Source organism: Dromiciops gliroides, chromosome 1 (assembly GCF_019393635.1).
Source record: "Dromiciops gliroides isolate mDroGli1 chromosome 1, mDroGli1.pri, whole genome shotgun sequence".
NCBI lineage: Eukaryota > Metazoa > Chordata > Mammalia > Microbiotheria > Microbiotheriidae > Dromiciops > Dromiciops gliroides.
The window spans coordinates 66,460,463-66,472,598 of NC_057861.1; positions in this window are offsets into that span (position 1 = coordinate 66,460,463).

Consider the following 12,136-nt stretch of genomic DNA (forward strand, 5'->3'; position numbering starts at 1 on the left):
GATTAGCCTACTTCAAGTTAACTAGATTGTAATCACACCTGGCTGGCCCTTCTCAGAAGCTAAGGACTTTGAACTTAACTAGAGACCACCTTCAAGTCCAGTGAACCAATGGATTTGGATGACACTAACCAATCAGCTTGAAGCAGTGTGTAAGGACCGCCTCTGCTCCAGACCTATAAAAAGTTTCCACACTCAGTTTGAGGGGAGTTCCTGATTGAAACAGGCTCCTGGTGGAGGACTGGAGGAAGAACCAGACCAGGTTGGAACTCTAGGCCTTTTCTTAACTTTCTGAACTCCATGTGAATACCTGGTATGCTTTAATAAATGCTTAATGCCCAAAGACCGGTGCTAAAGCTTCTAATTTAAGGTGACCATACATTTAGATTTTAAACATCACAACACACATATGTCCAGGTTAGAGTGAATACCTTTGTTTTCCCGCATGTGTGTGCACGTCCATATGTGTATAGATATACTTGTATATGGTTCTGTAGATATATATGGGAATGGCATTCCCACAATGTAACCTCTATATCTCTATATCTCTATCTTTATCATCTATATCTCTATCTATACCTCTGTCTCTCTACCTCTATCTCTCTACCTTTATCTCTATATCATCTCGATATCTTTATCTATTTCTATCTCTATACATGTATATACATATACATACACACATACATGTATATTTACATACACACATACACACATATTTATATATACACACATATATATATATATGCAAATGCAAGTATATGTGATTTGACAACTTCATCCAATTTCCATTGTATTTAAAAAATTTTTTTTCTTGCTGGGCAATGAGGGTTAAGTGACTTGCTCAGGATCACACAGCTAGTAAGTGTCAAATGTCTGAGGCTGGATTTGAACTCAGGTCCTACTGAATCCAGGGCTGGTGCTTTATCCACTGCACCACCTAGCTGCCCCAATTTCCATAGTATTTTAAAGCTTCTGGAATACTTTCCTTACAATAATTGTCACAAACAATGAGGTAAATAGCCTAGGTCCAACTTTACAGATGGGGAGACTGAGAATGGCGAGGGCATGTGAGTTGCCCAAGATCACACATGTAGTATATCAAAGCCGGTACTTAAACTCAGGTCATCTGGCTTGGGTAGCGGGGTTCTTTCTGTGGTTCCACATTCTATCCCTACATAGAAGTACATGGAATCTTCTAGGTCTGCCTCTACCTATGTGTGTGTTCATACGTCTATGTGAAAGGGTGGGTTTGAGTGAGTATGCAGCCACCTGTGCTTCTGTGTGCACGCATTATGGATCCATGGCAGCTGCTCTTCTGAACTTTTAGCCAAAGAGCATGGAGAGGTAGGAATCAAGTCAAGTCAACCAGTGCTTATTAAGTACCTGCTCTTTGCTGGCCACTGTGTAGGATACAAAGAAAGGCAAAAGACGATCCCTCCTTTCAAGGACTTCATAGTCTGATGGGGGAGACAACATGAAATTGACTGTGTGCAAATGAGATATCGATGGGATAGATGGAAGATAATCAATAGAAGGAAGACCCTAGAATTGAGGGGGGTTAGGAAAGATTTCTTGCAGAGGATGGGGTTTTAGCCGAGCCTTTAAGGAAGCCAGGGAAGGCAGAAGGAAGAATATTCCAGGTATGGGGGATGTCAGTGAAAATGCCCACGTGGCGTCTTGTTTGAGGAATTGCTGCAAGGGGAGGCTGGTGTTGATGGATCAGAGAATGCATAGAGGGGGAGTAAGATGTAAGAAGATGGAAGGCAGGAGCGGTCCAGATTATGAACACTAAACAGGGGTTTTATGTTTGATCCTGGAAGAGATAGAGAGCCACTGGAGTTTATTGACTTGAGGGGTGTGATATGGTCAAAGCTGCACTTCAAGAAGATCAATTTGACAGTTGAATGAAGGATAGACTTGAATGGAGAGAGACTTGAAGTGAGGAAATCAACCATCCGGTTATTGCAATGATCCGGACACGAGATGATTAGGGCAGTAGCCAGGATGGTAGCAGTGTCAGAGGAAAGGAAGAGACACACGAGAGATGTCCAAGGAAAAACCGATTGGGCCTATGGGGTGAGAGAGTGAGAATTTGATGATACCAAGATTGCAAGCTTGGGTTATGAGGAGGATGGTGGTACCCTCAGGAGAAATAGGAACATTAGGAAGAATAAAGGGCTTGGGGAAGAAAGATAACAAGGGCAGTTTGGGACACATTGAATTTAAGATGTCTACAAGACACGGTTTTGTAGGAAATAATAATTGTATTTCTCACTTTGGCAGCTAGGTGGTGCCATAGTGCATAGAGCACTGACTTGGAGTCAGGGTGTGCTGAGTTCAAATCCAATTTCAGTTACCGTGTCTGCAGCCCTGGGCAAGTCACTTAACAACTGCCTGCCTCAGTTTTCTTATCTGCAAAATGGGGATAATAGCCACCTAGGTTGTTGTGAGGATCACATGTGATACTATTTGTAAAGTGCTTAACACAGTTCCTGGCACATAGTAAGTTCTATATTAATGTTAGCTATTATTATGATTATGTTGATTAAAAAGGGGATAATTACAGTACCTATTACCCAAGGTTGCTGCGAGGATCAAATTAAGATAATATTTGTAAAGCTCTTAGCACAGTGCCTAGTCCACAGTAGGTGCTTAATAAATGCTTATTCCCTTCTCTTCTCATTTCCATAGGTCTTCTGACTCCAAATCCAGGATGTTTTCTGCCCCTCTAATCATCCAAAGAGGTCTTGTGGTATAGGGGGAGAAACAGGGAGGAAAGTGGGAAATGCTCAGGAGACCTAGTTCCAGGGGCCCACTCTGACACTCAACGGTAGTGTTCCCACAGACAAACCATTTCCCATCTCTGAATCTCAATTTCTTCCTCCATCAAATGGGAAGAAGACACATACTACCCACCCACCCCCAACGTTTCTCTGCGAAAAACACTTCATAAGCACTAAGGAATGATAGAACTGGAAAGTATTGCTCCATCCAGGAGGCACTTATTTAATGCTTGCTTACCCTGTGCCAGGCATGGTGCCAGTCTCCAAGGGGATTTGTATGACCTCTGCTTTTGCCCTTAGGGAGCTTATATCTTACTTTGGAGTGGAAAATGAGGTGGTTAAGGAATATATATGTATATATATGTATATATGTATATATATATATATACACACATATATATATACACACACACATATGAGCTAATGCAAAATACATCGAATAATTTCCAGAGGGAGAGAGTGCTAATAATAAGGGGGGTCAGGAAAGGCTGCATGTAATAGGTGGCACCCAAACAGGGCTTTGAAGGAAGCTAGGGATTCTTCAAGGTGCAGGTGAAAAGGGAGTGCATTCCAAGTGGGTTGAACCAAGTTGTGTAAAGGTACAGGGAGTGTCATATATGGGGAATAGCTAGCTCATTGGGTGGACTGGAACGGAGAATGTAAGAAAAAGAGTGGGGCAGCTAGGTGGCACAGTGGATAAAGCACTGGCCCTGGAGTCAGGAGGACCTGGGTTCAAATCTGGCCTCAGATACTTGACACTTACTGGCTGTGTGACTCTGGGCAAGTCACCTAACCCCAAATGTCTCACTTAAAAAAAAAAAAAAGAGAGTAACATGAAATATGCCCAGAAGGGGAGTTGAGATCCGGGAGTATAACATGTTCTGCCTAGACCTATTAATTAGGCAGACCCCAGTATAGCATTAGCTCATTGGAACTTGGTAAAAGGCAGCCCAATGGAAAAGCCACTAGAAGAAACCTGTTTGCCCTGATGAGGCTCTCCAAGGCTCCATGGGATGGCTGGGTCACCACCTGCCAACTGTAAAATACACTGAGTTGGATTAATCTCTCTGTCTCTGTCTCTGTCTGTCTGTCTGTGTTTCTGTTTCTGTCTTTCTCCCTCCTTTTCTCCTTCTCTCTTTCCCCCTCCCCTCTCCTTGCTCAAGCCAACTCTCTTATTCTCTCCCTTCCTCTCCTCCCCCCTCCCCTCTTCTCTCTCCACCTTCTTCCTTCTTTTCTTCTCTCTCTCTGTCCCTCTGTCTGTCTCAGTCTCAGTCTCTCTCTGTGTCTCTGTCTCTTACTCTGTCTCTCTGACTCTGTCTGTCTCTCTGTCTCTGTCTCTGTGTCTCTGTGTCTGTCTCTCTCTGTCTCTGTCTCTCTCCTCTCTCTCTCCATCTCCCTCTCTCCTCCTTTCTCTGAGTGGGTGTATGAGAGCACAAAGCTGTTCAGACTGATGGTTTCCCTCCTGAAGTGGAGCCTGATTGGGCAGCTATATTTAGGACAAATTCTAATTTTCTGGGGCTAATTAATGAGCAGAATTCTCAGTCACAGGCACTGAGGCAGCCGGCAAAGTTCACTCTGGTCCCTGGGCAGAAAAAAACTTCCTCCCATGGAAGCAGAGAGTGGTGACCTGCCAGGGAACCCCACTGGGAAACATGTCCTGGAAATGTGTTTAGCATAGCTGGGGATGGGAGAGTGTCTGAAATAGTGGAGAATCCCTCCCCTCCTTCAGGCACTCCGGCCATTGTCCATGTGTGGAGAGAAGCACAGACATGGATGAGCATCTGCTTACATACAATAGACTTGTGTGCTTTGAAGTCACAACCACCGCTACGACCACCAGCACAGCAACAATAATGGCCCTTTCTATGCACTCTAAAGTTGGGGGAGGTGAAAGGGAGGAAGGGAATGAGATTTTATATGGCTCCTACTATATGCCAGGGGGCCATCTCTGCTGGTCCTGACGTCTATCTTGCCACTGGACCCAGCTGGCTCTGGAGGAGAGAGTGAGACTGGTGACCTTGCACAGCCCTCCCTCACTTTAATCCAATTTACTGCAATTCCATGACATCACCTCCTGATGTCATGGTCCTCTTGGAGAACAAACAGCAACTATGTGCCAGGCAATGTGCTAAGTGCTTTACAAATATTATCTCATTTGCTCCTCACAACGATCCAGCAAGGTATGTGCTGTTATTCTTCCCATTTTATAAAGGAGACAAATAGAGGTTATGTGATGTGCTCAAGATCCCATAGCTGGCAAGTGTCTGAGGCCACATTTGAACTCAGGTCTTCCTAATTCCACATCCGGTACTCTGAACACCATAGTGCCACCTAGCTGTTGTTGAAAGAATGTTTTTCTTAACAATAACCAGAGGAAGATTATGTTCTCATTTCACAAATAAAGAAGACACTGAATTCCAAAGAGGGGAAGGGGCTTGATGAATACTTCAAGTCTTTTTTTCTTCTTTGTGAACAGTCTTTTATGATAAGTAATTTTTTAAATAAGCATTTTTATTTAAAGTTTTGAGTTCCAAACTCCATCCCTCCTTCCCTTTCCCCTCTCCCCTCCCTGAGGTGGTGAGCAATCAGATATAGGTTTTACCTGTGTAATTATGTAAAACATTACCATATTAGTCGTATTAGAAGACTTGAATAAAAGAAAAAAATGAAAGAAAGTGAAAAAGAGCATGCTTCAGTCTGTATTCAATCAATAGCAGTTCTTTCTTTGGAGGTGGATAGTATGCTTCATCATTAGTTCTTTGGGCTTGTCTTACTTCAAGTCTTAATGTAATAATATTTTAAAGTTTGAGAACATTTTCTTACCCTATGCCTACAAGAGGTATTATCCTGATTTTACAGATGAGTAAACTGATGCTCAAACGGGGTCACATGCAACTTCCCAAGTTAGGAAGTATCCATGCTCTCTTAGTCTAAATGTCCCATGGCTTCCCAGCTCCTTCCCACCATCTAAATTGTATTTTGAATTTAATGGCCACCTCCACCCACGACCTTTACAAATTCCCAAAGAAGTGAGGATAGGGGCCATGAAGTGATTGGGAACTAGAGTCAACCCTAGGACGTTAGAGCTCAAAGGGACCTTAGAGAACATCTTGTTGATGTTGTTTTTTGTTTTTGTAGGGCAATGAGAGTTAAGTGACTTGCCCAGGGTCACACAGCTAGTTAAGTGTCAAGTGTCTGAGGCTGGATTTGAACTCAGGTCCTCCTGAATCCAAGGCCAGTGCTTTATCCACTGTGCCACCTAGCTGCCCCAAGAGACCATCTTGACTCATCCCCAAAGATGAGAAAGGACTTGTCCAAAGTCATGCAGTTAGTGAGGGATGGAATTTTGGATTCAAACTCCAGTCTCTTGATTCCCAGTCCAGGGACCTTCACTGCCTCAACACCTAGGGAGACAATTTTATCTGAGAACATCAGTTCAATTCAACAGGTACCTACTATGTGCCAGACATAGGGCTCAGTGCCCGAGGATGACCTCAAGGAGCTTAACATTCTGTGGGAGGAGGAGGGGCAACAATACAAACAGAGGTAAATGTACCGAGGAAATTCAGTATAATTTTTCAGGGGAAAGGAACTCGTGAAACCACTTCAGGGATCAAGGGAGGTCTCCTGCAGGATGTGATACTTGTGTTGTGCTTTGAAGGAGGATAGAGATTTTATAAGGTAGAGGTGAGGAGAGAGAGCATTCAAGGTATGGAGCAAAGGTACAGAGGAAGGGATGTCATGTGTAAGGACAGCACATATGCCAGTTTGGCTGGACAATAGGGGCACGAGAGGGAGTAATGTGTGATCAACATGGAAAGAAGTGTTGGAAAGCCAGATTGTAGAGGGCTTCAAATGCCAGAGAGACTCAGAGCGGGGTAGTTAATGGGGCTTCTTCAGCAGGAGAGTGACATTAGATCTGGAGAAATAGCAATTGGACAGCTGTAGGCAGGGTGAATTGGAAAGGGAAGAGGATGGAGTCAGGGTGGTGCAATAATGCAGGTGAGCAATGATAAGAGTCTGAACTAGGGCAGTGAAGAAGAGTGGAGAGAAGGGAGTGAATATGAGAGATGTCGTTTAGGAAGAATCTACCAGCCCCGGTAAATGATTGCATACGGAGGGATGAAACACAGGGAAATACAAAGCCATCCAAGACAATCTTGGATAATTCCCCAGAGACTGGAAGTTGTGGTACCCTCTGGAGAAATAAGGAAGTCTGGAGGAGGGTTGGGTTTGGGGGGAATATAGCAATCTGTAGCCTCTGATGTTTCTTCACAACTGGACTATTCCAACAGCCTGCTAGTTGGTCTCCCTGTCTCGCCCCACTCCAGCTGATCTCTCATTCAGCTGTCAAAGTGATCTTCCTAAAGCTCAGGTCTGACCATGGCATTCCCCTACTCAATAAACTCAGTGGCTCCCTATCACATCCCAGATCAAGTATACAATTCTCTGGCATTTAAAGCCCTTCACAACTTGGACCTTTTCCATTCTTCTTCTACCTTCCTCACCCAGTACCCACATTTCCAGGATGAATTTCACAATGGAGTTCCCTGGCAGGTCACTACTTTCTGCTTCCATGGAAGGAAGTTTTGTTTTGTTGTTGTTGTTTTTTTTGCCCAGGGACCAGGGTTAACTTTTCAGGCTGCCTCAGTGACTGTAACTGTGAATTCTGCTCATTAGTTAGCCCAGAAAAATAGATGTACTGACCTGTGTCAAAGCATGTGTGTATGTGCATGTGTTTGTATACATTGGGGTGAGTGGTTTTTTGAATAATATTTTATTTTTTCCCAGGTACATGTGAAATTAATTTTCAATGCTCATTTTTTAAAAATTTGAGTTCCAAGTTCTCTTCCTCCTTCCTCTCTCTCCTCCCTGAGACAGTAAGCAATTTGATATACGTTATACATGTGCAATCATGCAAGCCATATTTCCGTATTAGTCATATTGTGAAAGAAAATGCAAGTCAGAAAAAAAACACGCGCAAAAAATAAAGTGAAACATAGTATGCTTTGATCTGCATTAAGACTCCATCAATTCTTCCTCTGGATGTGGAGATCATTTTTCATCATGAGTCCTTTGGGATTGTCTTGGATTGTTGTAGTGCTGAGAATAGCTAAGTCATTCATAGTTGATCACTGTACAATATTGCTGTTACTGTGTACAATGTTCTCCTGTTTTACTCACTTCACTTTTCATCAGTTCATGTAAGTCTTTCCGGATTTTTCTGAAATCCACCTGATCAGCATTTCTTATTGTGCAATAATATTCCATTACATTCATACAGTACAACCTTGTTCAGCCATTCCCCAATTGATGGGCATACCCTCAATTTCCAATTCTTTGCCACCACAAAAAGAGCTGATGTAAATATTTTTGTACAAATATATTCTTTTCCTTTTAAAAAATCTCTTTGGGATACAGACCTAGTATTGCTGGATCAAAAGGCATGCACAGTTTTATAACCCTTTGGGCATAGTTCCAAATCGAAGTGAGTGATGTTTTAGGTAGAAACAGCCCAAGCCAGGTGTGTGCATCCCCCTGGAAACAGCCTACAACCCTGCCCAGTGCCAGGCACACATATGCACTAAGTAAATGCCTTTGATGGGATCTTGCTCCTCTGCCCAGTCTCTGTGCTGGAACTTTAGGAGCCAGGAAAGGGCTCCCCCACTCCTCCATATGCTCTTCCAGGATCTGGCATCCTGGTGGCTTCTCCCTCTGCCATCAGAGCTCAGCCTTAGAATGCAGTTCTTATGGGAAGGTAAAACTCAGGGCATGTCCTCAGACTGGTGGAAATGGACAGAGCTCATAGTCCTTCCAGAGAGCAGTGAGAGGGGAAGGCTGCAGGCATGGTGGAAAAAACCCAGGATCTGGAGGCAGAGGATTATGGTATAAAGGTGGGGGATGATTGAGTAAACCAATCAAATCACCCCTCCCCCTTTAAAGTCAATTTCAAGATGCTGAGCCTCAATACTTTAACCAGGAGATAAATTTTCTCTGTTGAATCAGTCCAGCATTGGCTTTCAACTAACTGCAGAAAAAATCCTTTATTAACTGGAGTGATACTGCGTGGGAAAAGTGCGTTCAGATTGGTTAAGAAAGCCTGGCCACACCCTGTGGGTTGTCTATAAAATAGTGAATCAGTTCAGGTACTAAGGAGTGGTGAGCCAGTAGAGAGTGCTCCAGCCAAACCCCTGAAGGTGAATTTCTTGGAGAGGGGGAGGGGTAAGGTTGAAGACAAGGTTGATTTGTCCCTCATCCCAACCTGTCTCCACCACCCACATCTCCACCTACCCTTTGCTGGAGGAGGACCTTTTGAACATCAGAGGATGAGAGGATTTGGAAATTTTCATTGGCTTCCTAGCGCTTGGATCATGGGACTGTAGGGGGTGATGGCATCATCTGATATAGGAGCCAAGGATAAAATGGATGTAATGAGGAAAGTCAGATTTAAAGCTCTACAAGGAGCCCAGCAAAAACTGCAACATGCATAAGAGGAGTTTCGTGAATACCCCACAAAGGAGAGAAAATCCTCATACATTCTAAGCTTGAGCCTACTTTCCCCTGGTCTCTGTATGTATTTGCAGGAGGTTATGCCCCCAGTTTGGAGGGATGTTTTATACCAACTATACTATATTTCTAAAAGTTAATTAAGTCTAATTAACTAATTGATATAAGCTGATAATCATAGGAGGAAAGCATATCAGTGGGGGTTCGTGAGCTCTTGTACTAGAAAGTTATCCCCAACCCTTTAGGACTATCCTTAGACCCTGAAGGAGATCATAGCAACTGAGATCTTGGGACTTGATCTACCAAGGCAAGTGGGGTTTGGGAGAGTAGCTCTAGACCCTACTCTACAATGGGATCACAGATTTAGTGCTGGAAGGAAGTTTAGAGATAATAGAGTCACAGAATCTCTCAGTGGCCATCCAGCCCACCTCATATTTTGAAAGGAATCCTCACTAAAACAGCCCTGACAAGAAGTCATTCATCTTCTGCTTGAAGACTTCCCAAGGAGGGGGAGTCCATCAAACCCTTGAGACCATCCATTCCTTCTTTGGAGAGCTCTAGCTAGGTGATTCAGTGGATAGAGCACTCCACTTGGAATCAGAAAGGCTCACTGTCATGAGTTCAAATCCGGATGCAGACACTTATAGTTGTGTGGTCCTGGGCAAGTCACTTAATCCTCTTGGCCTCAGTTTCCTTATCTGTCAAATGAACTGGAGAAGGAAATAGCAAACCATTCCTGTATCTTTGCTAAGAAAACCCTAAATGGGGTCATGAAGAGTCTGAAATGACTAAAGAACAACAATAATAGTTAGGAAGTTTGTCCTGACACCAAGCCAAACTTGCCCCTGTAAGCTCAGCTAGTACAACCCTTTTTTAAAATAGATGAGTAAACTGAGGTCCAGAGAGGTTAAGCAACTTGTTTCAAGGCTACACAGGTAGTAAATGTCAGAACTGGGATTCTAAACCATATCCCCTGCCTCCAAATCCCATCACAGCATCTAGGGTTGGACCCCCAGCTCTGCTATCATATGGAGGAGGAGGAGGAGGGGTATCGATGATGATGGCAATGACAACGATGATAGCTAACATTTATTTAGCACTCTAAGGTTGGCAAAGTACTTTATAAATATTTTATCCTTTGATCTTCACAACAACCCTAGCAGTTAGGTGCTTTTATTGTTGCCATTTTATAGATGAGGAAACTGAGGCAGGCAGAGGTTAAGTGACTTGCTTGGGGTGACATAGCTAATACATGTCTGAGACTAGATTTGAACTCAGGTCTTTCTGACTCCAAGTCTACCATTCAACTGTTCTATCTAGCTGTCTAGAGAACTCAGAGAACAGGATTTGAATACATGTCTTCAGACTCCAAACCCAGTGTTCTTTCTACTATAAGGTTTCCAGTTCTAAAAGGGGAAGAGCAAAGGGTCTGGGGAGGTGGGGCAAGGTACAGAAAGGGGTGGCTCCAGCTTTGAAGACAAACTTCATGCACAACGTTACAATTTTGCCAAGAGTAGTTACTAGTTACCTCCCCAAATCCAGCCCTTTCTTCTCCAAGGAGCTTTCCTTGAATTCCCCTCCTCCCACCCACCATGCTAAGTCCCTTTTTTTCTCTGAGTGCTTCTAGACCTGAGCTTTAGCAGCACTCAGTTTAACACTTAATTATAGACTATCTTATCAGATCTCTCTTCAAGCTATCCGCTTTCCCTCTTGTCTGCTTGTCTGCTCTGACTCCTTCTGTCTGGATCCCTAGTATTTCCCAAACATGGCTCATTATAGTGTTCCAGGGTCTCTGGGCATCCTCTCCCCTTGCCCCCTCCTAGAACTGGTTCCAGGCTCTAGGGAGAGAGAGCTGTGCCTGGTGTATCTTGGAGAGGATGATGCAAGGTAGGAGAAACATTGCCTTGGCAACCAACACCCCCCCCCCATTCCCAAGGTCCCCTGGCCAACCTGGGTTTTCCCAATTTCCTGTTTTTCTTAGTCCCCTAGCCTTTCCATCAAGGCTGGAGGGAAGGCTCTGGGTATTGCTTCTGCCCTTGGGAGGGGAAGGAGAGAAACAGTGCTGAGCTTAGCGACACTTAGGAGCACCAAGGGTGCTGAGTTTGCTTTCAGAGGGTGTGGATTTGAATCCTGTCTCTTCTCTTTACCACCTGTGTGCCTGCCCTTTGGCATACGGTCATAGAACCACAGAATTTCTAAGGGACTCCCTGAGGTCATCTAGTCCAACAGGCACCTGAATAGTCTCTGACTACATCCAATAAGGGACACTCTCCATCTGCCCCGCACTGTTTGGGCAAGGCATAGTGGCTGGCCTGGAAGGAAGAACTGGGTTTGAATCCCACCAATGCAACTTACAAAATGATCTTGATATCCATAGCTTCTAGTGCCCTGTCCCTTCCCAAAACTACCTTGAAACCCTTTGCAGAGATCCTAAATAACTCCCAGCCATCAGTAGTGGTCCTGACTTTTGTCTTGCCACTGGACTTGGATGATTCTGGAGGAAAGAATGAAGCTGATGGCTTTGTGCAGCTCTGCCTGACTTAAGTCCAGTTCACTAGCAAGTCAAGACATTACCCTTGCAAAGTCATTGGTCCTCTTTGAGAAGAAGGAAAAACAACATAAGTATGTATTTGTTATCTCCCCTGCCAGAAAGGAAGTTCCCAGAGGGCAGGAACTTTTTCACTTTTGTCTCTCTATTTGCAGTGCTTAGCACAGATCTGGCACTTAGTAGGTACTTAATAAATGCTTTGAAAGCACATAGTAAGTACTTAATAAATGCTTTTGGCATATGGTAGGTACTTGATAAATGCTTTTGGCGAATAGTAGGTACTTAATGAAGGCTTAGTGGA